At 28.0% G+C, this 15,109-nt stretch overlaps 2 protein-coding genes across 3 annotated transcripts in view; one reads left to right on the top strand and one right to left on the bottom strand.

Moving 5' to 3' along the window:
* LOC148230056 (neurotrimin-like) overlaps positions 1-15,109 on the top strand; it is a 521,584-nt gene that overhangs the window by 265,776 nt on the left and 240,699 nt on the right. The window lies entirely within an intron of this gene.
* The window catches only part of LOC148230057 (neurotrimin-like), a 305,728-nt gene that overhangs the window by 263,260 nt on the left and 27,359 nt on the right, over positions 1-15,109 (bottom strand). The window lies entirely within an intron of this gene.

The raw sequence follows: 15,109 nt of genomic DNA, 5'->3' as shown, positions 1-15,109 counted from the left end.
ATTGCAGATTGCAACGAAAAAAGCTTACCATTACATAATCAACACATAAAACAAAAAGCTTTAAAAATATTTGCTAATTTAAAAAACAATAAAAAGATTTAAGAAAAGTGGTGATTGAAATTCTATTATACAAACGATCGTTTCGTATAAAAAATTAGCTGAAATGTACATATTTTACTTTTGATAGTAAATATATGTTAAAATGATTTATTTATTTATTATTTTTTTTATTATGTTTATTTAGCTTAATAGCTAATCTTTACATTAAACAAATTTTAACTAAACATATAAAATAATATATAACATAAACAGAAAAAAATTTGATGAATATGATAGTAACTAGTTCTCGATCCCTGCCGCAACAGTGTCAATGCAGTAGTTTAGACGGCTGGGTTTCTGAGTTAGCTCTGTTCTAAACGCTGCTCTATATGATAATGTATATTTGTTTTACTGTGTTTTAAAATATTTAATATTAATAAACAGTTTATGTATAAAATTTTCTTGATTTTAAAACATTCCTAGATCATACTTTAAGAAGATTTTGTGACAGCAATAAGATGTAAATTATGGTTTTCAACTGTAACTTTTTTTTAATAATCTGTTTTTATAGTTTTCTTCATAAAAATAAGTAAATCATAAGTTTTCACATTTTTTGCTTAATACTGGTTTGTCTGTCTGCAAAACCCATTTTTTAGCATTAAAACTAATTAAATTTTAGATTTTATATCATAGAATCGTTTTGTATTCAATTTTATTTATTTTCAAAGAATTGATTATTAAAATAAAAAAAAATTATACAATCATTATCAACAGTAACGACTTTACAAATGTAAATTTATTTATTTAAACAGCAAATGTATTAATTAGGGAAGATAGATTTATAATACTATATTTGTCAATTAAAATTTAATTTTTAATTTTTAATAATTTTTTGATCATTTAATTATTAAATGATTAGAAAAATTATGATTTAATTGTTAAAAATATTTATGTTAATTTAATTTAAAATTTCCTTCAGGACAGCAAACAAACCTCTAAATTGAACGTTTAATGTTTACCTGATAAACTATTTTTTATAATCTCTTGAAAAATCAAATAAAGTTTTATTTGATAAATTAGTCTCTGATCTATAAAAAAATGTACCGGTGTACGTTTTTTACTATGGTAAAATCAAAACAATGAGTTAAATATTTATTTCAAAGAAAAGGATAATTTTTGCTGCATTATTTTATGTGCCAGACTTTTTTCTCTGATTGCTTCTTGACATTTATATCTTAGCTCTCTGTTAGCCATCTTGCTCCCGGATCTTAAAGGTGGAATATTTGCGTTTTATTTTTAAGCAATTTTGTCATTTTTCATATAGAATTATCTTTTAGATTTAATGCTTTCCATGTCTATTAAATTGGACATAAGCCTTGCGTTAATAAATACGTGGTCAATATGTTGTACGTTTTAACCATCGAGGGTTTTATATAAGCCTTTGTTATTAACTATATATAGTAATATGGTACCACAAATATGCCACCACAATATAAATGGTACCATCACAGACTATGTTCCCCAATTTATAGTTTATTTGCATATGTTTACTTAATGCTTTAAAAGTAAATAATCGGCTTAAAAATAAACTCAACAGTTGGTTCTGGTGCATGTATATAAAGTAGGGTTTTTGTTTTAAAATGTAATAAAATTTTCGTAGAAATTTAATGACGGCGTGTTTTCCGTTGCTATTGTCTTATATCAAAATGTATTATTATTATTATTTGTGGCATAACCTGCCGCCACTGGGCTGAGAGGCGCGTCACGTGCGGCTTCCCGCACTGAAGATTACTTAAAGGCGGTCAAACGTGAACAATTCCATACAATGCTGCAGACTTAAATGCAGCGCAATGCACCAACGAAGGTGCTCTGCAATCCCCCGAAGGTTTATGGTGACCCACCAGCATCTGGATTCACTCACGATGGCCGCACACACACAGACTGCATATTATTATATATGCTTTCATGGTCTATCGTGTAAATTACAATTGGAATTAAAAATTATTTTTATTTTAAAACACACATATTTAGAAAAAATCATAAATTTAAATTAATAAAATACATACATATATACACTTATTTTTGTTTTTGTCCAGCGACAACGATATATGGCACGCATTTTTGTTATACATATATTTACGCAATCAAGACTGTTTTTTTTTGTTATAAATTTTTCATTAACGCTTCATAATTTAATTGTTATCTGTTACGATGGTAGATGGGTATGTGTGGGTGTGTTTTTTTCTATCCTCAAAGATAGTTTAAAAGTTAGGACGCGTTGGAACTTTAATACAGTCCATTGATTATTTTATTGAAGCTTAAGTCTAGTACTCATTATTTTATACCAAGATTTTTTTTAATCGTGATCAGAATATTTTTTTATTTGCTATGTACTAGCAGATTTATCAAGTTTGTAAATTAAATGAACATAATTAAGCGAACAATATTTTTTTTGCTTTAATATTGTTATACAATGATATTGTAGAGATTATAATCAAGAATATTAACATTTAAATCAATGATTAAATTGTCAAAAAAAAAATAGATTAAATTGTTAAACTTAATTGTATTTACATTGTGAGCTTGACTAAACTATTGTTAGCTCTTGTAACAAATTGTTGTGAAATACGGATTTTTATTATTAAACATATTATAATAATAATTGTGTCATGCAGAATAGACTACCACTTTATGCAATACATTTTAGATGTATCGAAAGGTCTCGACCTGCCATTTTCGTATGCGTCTACAGAGCAGTTTCATAGTTCGTAAAGAGAGAGAGGGTTGCATCGTGAGAATTGTTCGTGTGCACCAGGGTGGTAATCCTGTTTTATGCTATGGCTCCCTGGGGGCCTGCTCTTCGTCTTACTTACAACGGGGCCTCCGCCCTTCGGGACAGGCGAGAGCCTTGCACAACGCCCCGATAATAAAAGACTGCTATCGTTTCTTACTCCTTGGTATCCAGAAAAGAAGAGTTGGTATGAAAAGTGATTTTTAGCTTATGGACCAAAGTAACTGAATATAAAAACTCACTGCTTGTAGCTGATTTAATTATTAATATGCCATATTTAAAATGGACGATGAAATAAAATAAAGTGATAAATTTAATTTGCACAAGAACTTAAATAAGCTGCAGTTATAAAAAAATAAATTTATTTAAGAAAAACGATCATCTTATTCAAAATAAGTTATTGTTTAGCTAATGATAGTCAAACAGTAATATTTAAAGCTAGGTTTATTATCAGAAATATGAAAAGAAAGTATCTAGTTATAAACTTTTTTGCAATAAATTATTCATATTTTATCTTTTTTATTGATGTCATTTCCAACGCTCGCAATTGCACCCAAATCGTTGTCCTAAGCCTCCCAGGGTAGCGCCCGCTATGGAAATCTTTGTTTTAGATTCTGAAGACCAAATATCAATGGTTTCAAACATTTAGTTAAATTTACTTAAATTAGCATTTAATCCATTGTTATATTTTTTTCTTACATCTAAATTGTAAAGAGTTTTTTTCTTATTAAAAATCACCAACGTTTTACTTAAAATATATATTTTAATTTTATTGTAGCTTATTACAAAATTGTCCACATAAAAATGGTTGTGAACCTGTAACATGTATTATTTATCGTATCGAAATAAACGTTTTAAAAATAACAACGAGGCTAACTTGCGCGTTTTATTTATTCTCAGGAATGGCAATTATTACATTATAAATATAATTGAAAAATAAATTATAGCTCTATTTGTATTTAATAGCATTTTCATTTAGCATTTGGATTATTTTAGATATTTAATATTCTTACTTAAAAAACGTTACAAAAAATAATACGGATTTATCTGAATGTGCGAGAAAATTATTCTTAGTATCTGATGATGGCTACAATTTGGTTAAATTTGAATTATGATCGATAAATACTTAATTTTAGTAACAACTTATCCATGTGATAAATCATAGAAGATTTTAATTGGATTTAGGGCAAATTGAGGGCAAAGGGAGAGAGAGAAAATTGCAGCATGCGACTTTGCCTTTCTTATTTTAGCGTAACCCAGATTCCAAACTTTCTTCGGTCGGTTTTTGCATTTTTTCTTTTCAATAAAAAAAATCATGTTTAAACGGCGTCCAGAATTTCCGGTGAACCATATAATCCCGGAGGTGTGAAAACACAGTAAGAAAATCAATTATGGAACGAGTTGGCAATTGTTATGTTGGATAGTTCAATAAAAACTTTTTAAAATACTTTTGTGTAATTTGCAGTTAATTTTTGCGTTTATTTATTTTTATATATTTAACTTGAAACTATGAAATTAACATTTTCACAAAATAGCAAAACACTACAAAAATTGTAAATGAAAATATTCAAAAAAAAGTGATATAAATTATACTAAAATCTAAAAGATCTTACTTTGACTTAATTTATATAAATAAAAAAATCATATAACAGTTTAATATACTACAAAAATTATGGGTTAAAAACTTAGTATTCTATATATATAAATGTGTATCTAGGAATGTCAGATTATTTTAAGTTTTATCTATATCTAAATTTAACTTTCATTCGAACGCAACTATACAATTCTATTTCAGCAGCCTGACCGTAACTTTTCCGGACCGTCGTAACAAAGAGTAAAGTGGCCACATTACACACAGCTTATCCGGATTATTGTCCGATGCAAGGAAAAGGAAAGAAGACCAGTCATAAATCCATCTTTCATGAGCCCTAGAACACTTTATCGCGGTGGCCAGGGGTGGCGAAACTTTTTATTGGCCAGAGCGTGCGCTAATCGTAATGGAGTTGTTTATGCATCGAAGGATGACTGACTTATAACGACGACAATAAAAAAACGGTATTAACATTGATGTTCCGGAACTACATAAAAACTTATTTTATTGATATGAGTACATTATTGTATCGAGAATTGGAACATCCTCTCGTGTTATGTCAACTTAGGAGGCACGGCTGAAACTTAATGTGCTCTAACTTATGTTGATCCATTCGATCAGTAGAAATGGACTATATTAAATATAAATACACTACACAAAAATATTTTTTTTAATATAATTTAAAATTTATGACATCAATATATTGTAGAAATTATTGTAGAACTTATACATTTGAATATTTCTAAATGGATGGCTTTTCTACATTTCTAAAGATTAGGAAATGATAACGTCTCATCTCTAAAAAAATATTTTGGAGAATCTGAGAGACCGACTTTACAACTCTTAAAAATAAAATCAGGCCTAGAATAATGAGAAAATAACGTAGAAATAATTGCGCCAAATCATCTGAGCATCCGAGGTATGACAATATTTTATTATTAATATATCAAAATTTGAGTCAAAGTACGTCTACTTTTATTTATGTATATAGAAATTTTGTCAGGTTTTTTTTTGTAAGAAAGAAGGCTTAAAAACAAATTAATTAATTTGGAATCGATTATCAAAAACCTGAAGTATTGATTTATTGCGTGATTCAAATTTTGAGTTTAAGAGCAATTTTGGCTATTGAAAATGCATTACTGCTCAATTTTACAGAATCTAAAGCGACACCGATGGTGCTAAACGGCATTGCACGTCCATAGTCTCGCTAAATTATTCTTTGCCGGTCGATATTGTGTGCAAAATATAAAATTCAGCGCAGCTGCTGCGAGCGTTTCCGCGGCAATCTATCAGAGGGAAATAATGGGTGGTAGAGAGGTGCTTCGGGATAGAGAGATGGGCGGGTGGGCGCGTGAGAAAATGCTGGCTCGCCGCGACAGCGAAACGAGAAGATTTATGGCACTCAAACAGTGAGGAAATAAGCCCGTCCTTTCGCCATCTTCAGCGAACGTTTCAATTATGTGTGTCCGAGAAAGACGTTCCCTTTGTGATGGCAGACATGGAATTTTTTATATTGTGGTGATTTTGAAACACTCGGTGAAAGAATGTGTCGAAACCCAGTAGTTTATGGACTTTTGGCAAGATTTTTTTTCATATACTTATAGAAAATGCATTTTAAATTTTAGTTGTACTAATTCTTACAATTAGGATTTTATGACTCTAAATAACAGTCAATGTTGGTTATTGGCCTGCCAAGAGATGGTGCTAGTAAGATCGAAACAAAAGAAGTAGAAGTTCTGAAAATTACCACCTGTCCAAAGACTGCTGTCAAATTTTTAGCAATTTCTATCACGTCCTTTCATTTTTACATTAAAAAAAAAAAAAAAAAACGACATAAAAAAATATAAATTAATGGAAATATATATCAAGATCCTTATATAATGGTAGAAAAAATGAATACATATTACATTGAGAGCATAGAAGAAATTGTGAATTCAATACCTAGGCTTAGTAATTTAATACAATATAATAATAAAGCAATAATTGTAAAATTTAGTAAATTTAAATCAGTAACGTTAGATGAATTTCATAACATAATATGTAAATTGAAAAAAGGAACTAGTACTGATGAGCTAGATATAAATATAATTAAAGAAACTTGGGAAATAATAGGAGCTAAATTAAATTATTTAATAAATAAAGCACTCTCCTTAGGAGAAATGCCTGAAAATTTAAAGATTGCTACTATTGTACCTATACCTAAAATAAAAAATAGTAAAAAAGTTGAAGAAATGAGACCAATCAACATGCTACCGTGTATAGAAAAAATAATAGAAGAAGTAGTAATCAAACAATTAAAGGAATTTATTACTTCTCAAAACATAATATGTGAACAACAATCGGGATTCAGAGAAAAGCATTCCACTGAAACTACATTACAAGTAGTGATAAATAATTGGTTGTTGGCTAAGGATACAAACAAAATCATTGGAGCAGTTTTCTTTTATTTCAAGAGAGCCTTCGAAACAATAGACAGAAAAATAATGTTAAAGAAATTGGAGAATATAGGTACAAGTAATATAGTTTTAAAATGGTTTAATAATTACTTACATAAAAGAAAACCAAAAGTTAAAATAAATTATGTATATTCTGAAGAGAAACTAGTGTCATATGGAGTACTACAAGGGTCTAAATTGTGACCATTGTTATTTGTATTGTATATTAATGATATAGTTAATAACGTGTAAAAGTGTAAAATTCATCTATTTGCGGATGACACATTAATGTATTGCATAAGTGATAATATTAAAGAAATTGTAAATAATTTAAATAATGAATTAAGTATATTAGAAATATGGTTAAAGAATAATATACTTAAACTAAATGAGAATAAAACTAAATATATGTTTATTAATTATAAAAATGTGTTAGATCATAATATCAAAATAGTAATAAATAACTCTAGTATAGAAATAGTGAATAGTATAAAATATTTAGGAGTAGTTGTTGATACAAAATAAAATTTAAAAGAACATTGTAATTACATAATAAAAAAAATAGAAAAAAGTAGAAAAATAGATTTATTATTTATAATAAGAAATATATTAAGTATAAATACAAAAAAAATAATTTACAATAGTATAATATTGCCCCATTTTAATGAATAATAGATTAGACAAACAAATGTTGCAAAAATTACAAAATAGGGTAATGAGAGTAATCTTAAATAAAAATATATTAACTAGTTGTAAAAGTATGATTGATAGATTAGAATGGTTGAATGTTCAAGAAATATTGAGTATGAATGTTTTAGTATTTATATATAAGTTAGAAAATAATATGTCACTAGAATATTTTAATAAGTATTTAATAAGAAATAAAGATGTACATAAATATATTACTAGAAATAGAGAAAATTTAAAGATAGATAAGTATAAGAAAACGAGTACGGCTAGAGGAGTTATGTACGGAGGTTTTGATTTGTATAATAGTGTTACAAGAATAATCCGAAAAAGCAAAAATATAACGGGTTTCCTAAATGGAATTAAAAAACACCATCGTACATATAGAAATAAATTATATTATTAAGTCTTATTAGTGTATATTTTTATTTTCTGTTGTGTATTTTTTATATATTTTTTATATATGTTTATATACTTAAAGTTGTTTGATGTAAAGATTAGCTATTAAGCTAAATAAATTAATAAATAAATAAATAAATTAGTTTGAAGCTAACAATATGGTTATTTTCGACTTTTATTTGAAAGCCAAAACACCGAAAGAAATTATTAAATTCATGGCACATCTGCACCATCGTTTAAAACTGTTTACAACGTGGTAAATGAGTTGTGGTCGTACAATAACATCGTTCGGGACGTCCACTTGAGGTGATTATGCAGAAACGATCGCCAAAATCTACGAAATGACCTTGAGTGATTAACGAGCCAAAGTGCACGAACTTGTTGAGGATACAGCCATATTATATGGCTCAGTGGTTTCAGCTTAGCACGAAAAATTAGCTATGAAAAAGATTGGTGCCGCGTTTGTTCACAGTGCAGAATAAACGCAATCGTCTAGGCAATTCAATGGCTGGTCTGGCGTTTTTTCGTCGTAAACTTTACGAATCTCTGTGGCAATACATAATCGTTTATAAAACATGTATCCACCACTATACTTCAGATACAAAGAAACAGTGAGTTTTTTTTTTAAATGATCCGGGTCCAAAGAAGGTGAAGACGGTGAAATTAAAAAAAAAGCCAATTATAAATTTTAAATTTCCAATTTTTTATTTAAAATGATTTGTTATTATTGAATGTGGTATGTATAAGTAGCATAAAATTAATAAATTTCTATAACACTTTTATTTTTATTTTTCCATAATACAGTTTACCGAGTTTTTTGTTTTAAAAACATTATTTAAATGGTTTACCGTAAGCCAATATTTTTAAGCTAATTAAAACACAAACCCTTAAATATCTTCATGTATTTATAAATAAATAGACTTATTAACTTATAGTACAAAAATTATATTTTATTCTTTGAATCACTTTTTTTATACTAAATTTGAAAATAAATTTAGCTTTAGCAAATTGTAATGACTTTCACATGGGTTAATGAAAGTTTTAAAATGAATTTTTAGTTTTTTAAACATTGAGCTATATTAGTTAAATAAATTAATAAGATAAATAAATATTAAATCAGAAAAAAAAAGTTAAAGACATCAGTAAAATGGCATTTATTATTTTTTTCAGAGCGTATTTTAAAAAATAAAGCAAACATATTTTTGTACACTACTAATAAATAACGAGGTGAATACCATGAGGAATGCATAACTGGTGTTCTGGCGTGACAAGTTGTCCAATTGACAATACAACAAACTATATTATAATACAATTTAATGTAATACTTTTTAATGCGTGTCTTCAGTAAGTCAATACAAGCATCAAATATTTAAAAATTATACAGATATATATTTGATTATATTTTACAAAAAAATATTCATAAATTTTATTAATCCTGGGATTCTTATGTCTAGTAAATTATCTGTGTCTTTAGTATAAGATTTATTTAAATTTTGATTTATGTAAGTAACAAATAGTTAATATAGCTATTTTATTAAGTGTTTTAAAAATTATGTTATCAATTGTATATCAGACAAATAGAAATGGCCCATGAAAATTTTTCTACAGAATTTTGACTAGATTTTTTATCGTTTAGTTTTATTGTATTGTGTAAAGCCTAAGTTGAATTTGTTTGCATAAATATATAATTAAATTCTGTATATTATACTCATTTAGTTTATATAAATTTAGAGAATATTTTTAGTTAAGAAGTTATTTTTACACTTAAGTATACAAAAACGAACGTATAAAGTGAAAAACTCGTCGCAATTTAAAATGTACATCCAAGTCATAAATTTGAGTCTGAGAATAATTTCACGTTTCGAATACCCGGCGGACAAATTGTATTATAAATGAAATATGACAAATTGTTATTAAATACTTGGCTTCTGAAATCATACAATAAAAATATCGTAAAACTAAATTTTATCATTTTCAAATATCTATAAATATTTACATTTTATTGCTCTAGAATAAATTGGATTAAAATGTCTTTCATTTCGTAGAAAATTTTAATCTAGCGCATTAAACGTGCTATAAATTATATTTTTTACGGTTTAATGTGTTTTCTGAACCCGTCTACATTTCTACGTAGTACGCTGCCCGATTAAATTTTTTGATAAAGTCCGCGCAAAACAACTTTGAAATTGCAAACGTTTCGAAAATAGAGGAGAGCTGCTAAAATACGTACATAAAGAAGATAGATTCAAAAGTTTTGACGTAAGCCTTCTCCGAGTTGCATTGGTTAAAAACTACAAAACTTTTGTATTGCAACCTAAAATCATGCAAATAAGCATAATAATATTAGACGTGAAACTTATTTAATATTTTTTTATTACCAAGTTTTTCATTTTTATTATAATAAACGTCAAACTTACTTATTATTAATACAAAATTGGGTTTGCCACACTGACTTGATTGTCAGCCTTAGTTATCTAGGTAATTAAGTAAGGACTGAATTATTTTACACACTAATTTCTTAAAATAAAATTATCAATTTAAGGTTTTTTCAAGTGCATTTCGCAATTTGTAAAATATGTAGTTCCAATGGCAAACGCCAATCATGAACTTTGCGCGTTATTTATAAGCGTATTCAAAAGTAATGCTTAGAAAAAAATGTTAAATAATTAATAAATAAAATATTTATTGCAAAATAATACGTTTCAACAATCATTGTATTAATTAAAATAAAGTAATATTTGCACAATTGTATACAAGTGAATAACTGTTTTGTAATGCAAAGTTACAGTATCGCTACGATTAATTGGCGTTCAATTGGGAACTGCGGATTAGTAGCCATTGCCATTACGGACCAATTTGTAGTAATATCCATAGCTTCATTACGATTGTTATGTATAAGTGTAATTTGATTTACTTACTATGGTACAACCTATTAGTTAAAATGAATTCGGGTTGAGGGAATATTAATTAGCAACACACACAATTTGACGGGTGACCGAATCAGATTATTTAATAAATATGAGTTAGTGTTTTTTTAATGTGATATTATATAGTATTTAGTATTACGAATAAAACATAGTATACAAAATTAAAGTTGTTGTTTAAGTAGCTTTTTATGAAAAAAATAGTCGCAATTGGCATTAAAAAATGCGAGTAATTTTTTGCCATGTAAGCATGTAATATTTAATGCCTGCACTACAATCTCTGGAAGTTGGCCAAGGTTGGCCAAGGACGGAGAATATAGTGAGTTAATTCGGTCAAGTTCGGTTCTGCCCGCTCTAAAATCTCTCAGAAGTTGTCCAAGGTTACCGAGAACGGGAGGTAGAGTGGGGGTAATTCAGTCGACTTGGCAAGCTTCGAGCGCTTCCGAATATTGTCGGCATTATTTCAGAGTCAAAGGAACCGAAGTCGGAGCTGCTCTTTCAAGCGCGAGCGGTGAGATACTTCCCTTGTTGCTCTCTCGCGTGTTAAGTGACGAGAGTGGGAGAGATAATAATATGGTGTTTCGCAAACTGAGATACAACGAGTAACTCGGTTCATTTTCAGTATGCGCTTAGGCGTCCTATTGTCAACACGTATGTCGAGCACTTCATCGTAGTCACATGGTCAAGTTATAATACCACATGCTTATCGGGGACTTCAAGAGACTCTTACTGACATTTTTGAATATTTTAGGGCACCAAAACCGATTAATTATATTTTTGATTATATATTCTTCTAACAGATATCGTTAATATATTTTTTTTCATATAAAATTAAATAATCAAAAAATAATTAGTGGTACTAGATTTTGTTAAAAAAATCGTTTCGAATATCCTTATGTATTTTCCTAGACCGGTTTATATAAATGTCACAGCATAACGAATTCTTATTTAGAATCGATGGCGACAAATTCTAGGATAGTCACAGATGTGGTGTTCGTATTCTGAAGTATCATTTTCATGCCTTATGGCATTTTGAAAAACCCGACAAAAATTTTGCGTAAATTAAATATTTACGACCGAAAAGTTTTCACTGATATTGTATTGTTTAGTGCCCATACAAACTTTTATATTTATCAGTAGCGTAATTTTAATAATATGACAATTAAAAAATTGCGATTATTTGGCACATTTTTCGATCACGCACAAATATGCCGGCTGTACGTGACAGAAGTTGCCGTCCGGACGCATACGAAATTTGCGACAGTGTGGTCGCTTACTCGAAGTCGTAGGTCTCGGCCGACTTTAGTTGTGACTTCGGCTCGGACAACTTCCAGAGAGTGTAATGCAGGCATATTAGAGTAGTTAAAGAAACATTTAAAAGTATATTAAAAAGTAAAAATTAATTTATATTATGTATTGACATTGAACAATCGGTGTTACAAAATAAACAATACAATGAGTAAAAACTCTGTCATATTGGTATGTAGTTCACTATAATTTAAAACACTAGTGTTTATCACTTTTAAATAGTTACAAAATAGTAATATGCATATTTTTCGCTGACGTTTTACATCATAAGAGAGAATTGACTTGTTTAATTTTATCTCAGGGCAAAATATATGTCTTACATATTCTGGAACTACCCCTATTGCTGCACCCACTCTAGACATACAGATATTTACGGGTAAACTTCCCAATTAAATTGCGCCATCGTTCAAGCCGTCGCCAGTCTCGATCTATTCTATAACGACCGTTCGAACTTTTCGCATGAATCTGCCCCACAGTGCACATCCTAGAAAATGCCTTACAATTTGAATTAACAATACGAATAAATTCCACAGAACGAGGTATCGTAAACATCGGCTTGTATGTGAACGCACGATTCAAAACGGTAGTACCAGCATCGAGAATTTATGTCGCGCTAAAGTTTTAGAAACTTTGGCGAGAGAAATAGAGATATGAATATTTCAAAATATATCATTGTCTTTCGCACAAGGTGTAGTTTTGAAAAATAACATGGATAAACATTGAGCAAGCTTTTGATTTTGTTTGAAAAACTTATTTTTAATAATTCAGGTACGCTATAAGAATAGATGAGGCCGTGGTTCTAGCTAAGCTTAGTTCTTTCGCATTAATGTATTTTTTAGTTTTATTAAATTTAAATATTTGTAATTATCAAGTAATGTATTTTAGTTTTTTTAATGAACTTTATACATAATTCTTTATTGTTACTATTCTGATTATTTTCACAAGTGTCTTCTTTGGTAAATATTTTAAATGAATTATGTTCAAAAGCTTTAGCTTTTTCCTAGTCGTTTCTGACCCAATTGCTATTAATAAGTTGTATTGGAGGAGAGAATTTTTGAGGACTTGATAGCAGTAAGTCTTTTAAGATATTCTTGGATTGCTTTGTTATTTTCTTAGGTGATTATTTTTTTTAGTTCTTCTATATGGTAATTTAATTTGCCTTTGTCATTAAGTATTTTTTAAGAATTTTAGGATCTTTAATATTTTTAGCAGCTTATATTTCATTGCTTTTTTTTAAATAGAAGGTCACCAGCTACACAATATATAAACATATCTTAAAAACAAATAGCACAATAAAGTTACGTAAATTTCATTTGCTAACAAAGGGGAATATTATTTTTTCTTTCATTAGCCTCATAAAAATGTTCAAACGCCTTAAGATTTTCACTGGACCCCACAGAATGACAGTGCTTCTGCTTTTAAAAAGGTTAGATTTCAGGGGGTAGTTTTTCACTGGCAATTCGCGACTCATTTGGCGTAGAAAACCCAACACAATACACCTAGCAAAATTTTCAGTCCTTACTTTTTATAATTATCATTTATTAACAGTAAATAAAAAATTGTTTATATAATAAAAAAAGCTCTTAATTTAATTTTTGCATTTAATTTACAAAAATCTAGTTTATATTTATATTTCGGATCTGAACAACCACATGCTGGGCTTTGCCCACACCGGATGTTCATATTCTCAATTTTCCCCTGAGGATGGCCGGGCGAATCTGGCCGAAACGTAGGGACCATAATTCCACACGGAATCAAAAAAGTACGCGGAGTAATCCGACTCCTAGAAATATTAACCAAATATTTCTCCGACTCCTAGAAATATTAACCACATGCTGGGCTTTGCCCACACCGGATGTTCATATTCTCAATTTTCCCCTGAGGATGGCTGGGCGAATCTGGCCGAAACGTAGGGACCATGATTCCACACGGAATCAAAAAAGTACGCGGAGTAATCCGACTCCTAGAAATATTAACCAAATATTTCTCCGCGAAAACGCATTCAACCACATATATATATATATATATATATATATATATATATATATATATATATATATATATATATATATATACATATATATATATATATATATATATATATATATATATATATATATATATATATATATATATATATATATATATATACATATATATATATATATATATATATATATATATATATATATATATATATATATATATATATATATACATATATATATATAAATATATATATATATATATATATATATATACACATATATATATATATATATATATATATATATATATATATATATATATATATATATAACACTTAATAAATATTATTTAATTGTAAAAATTAATTTAAAAATCTGAAAAAACTACTTTGTATGAAAAAAATGGCATACATCTAATATTCATATTTTAAATGTTATTATATATTTATTTGTATATCAGTCTCGATGCACCATCAAAGAAAAACGACTTAAAATTGAATAACAATATTTATATTTAAAAGATATTTTTTTATTTTGCTTATTCTATTATTATAAAAATAAAGCCGTAATTCTCATAAAGAGATTTTTATAACTTTATTTTTATTTTAAATTATTTAAAAAATGCCTTTAAACTGCATATCACACTTAAAAGAGTCGCAGTAACGTTTTCTCGTACAAATAAATACAGCCTTTGGCAACATTAAAATATATACTAAGAGAAGCATAATAATTTCTAAGAATAGCTAGGTATCATTTTAGATTTAAGACTTTAATTTTACATAAATTTAACAATTTAAATTAATTATTTGTCGGTAAAGCAAAAATAGTACGAAGAAATTATTAATTCACAAATCTATAAAAAGTCTTCTATTTTTGAATCCAACTACGTTCTTGGAATATTTATTTAAAAAAATTATTGATTACTTCATGGTAAAGTCCTTATTATA

The sequence above is a fragment of the Plectrocnemia conspersa genome, unplaced genomic scaffold (genome assembly GCF_051122295.1).
Source record: "Plectrocnemia conspersa isolate PC_06_02 unplaced genomic scaffold, ASM5112229v1 ptg000011l, whole genome shotgun sequence".
NCBI classification, from domain to species: Eukaryota; Metazoa; Arthropoda; class Insecta; order Trichoptera; family Polycentropodidae; genus Plectrocnemia; species Plectrocnemia conspersa.
This window is presented reverse-complemented; position numbering and strand designations above follow the sequence as displayed.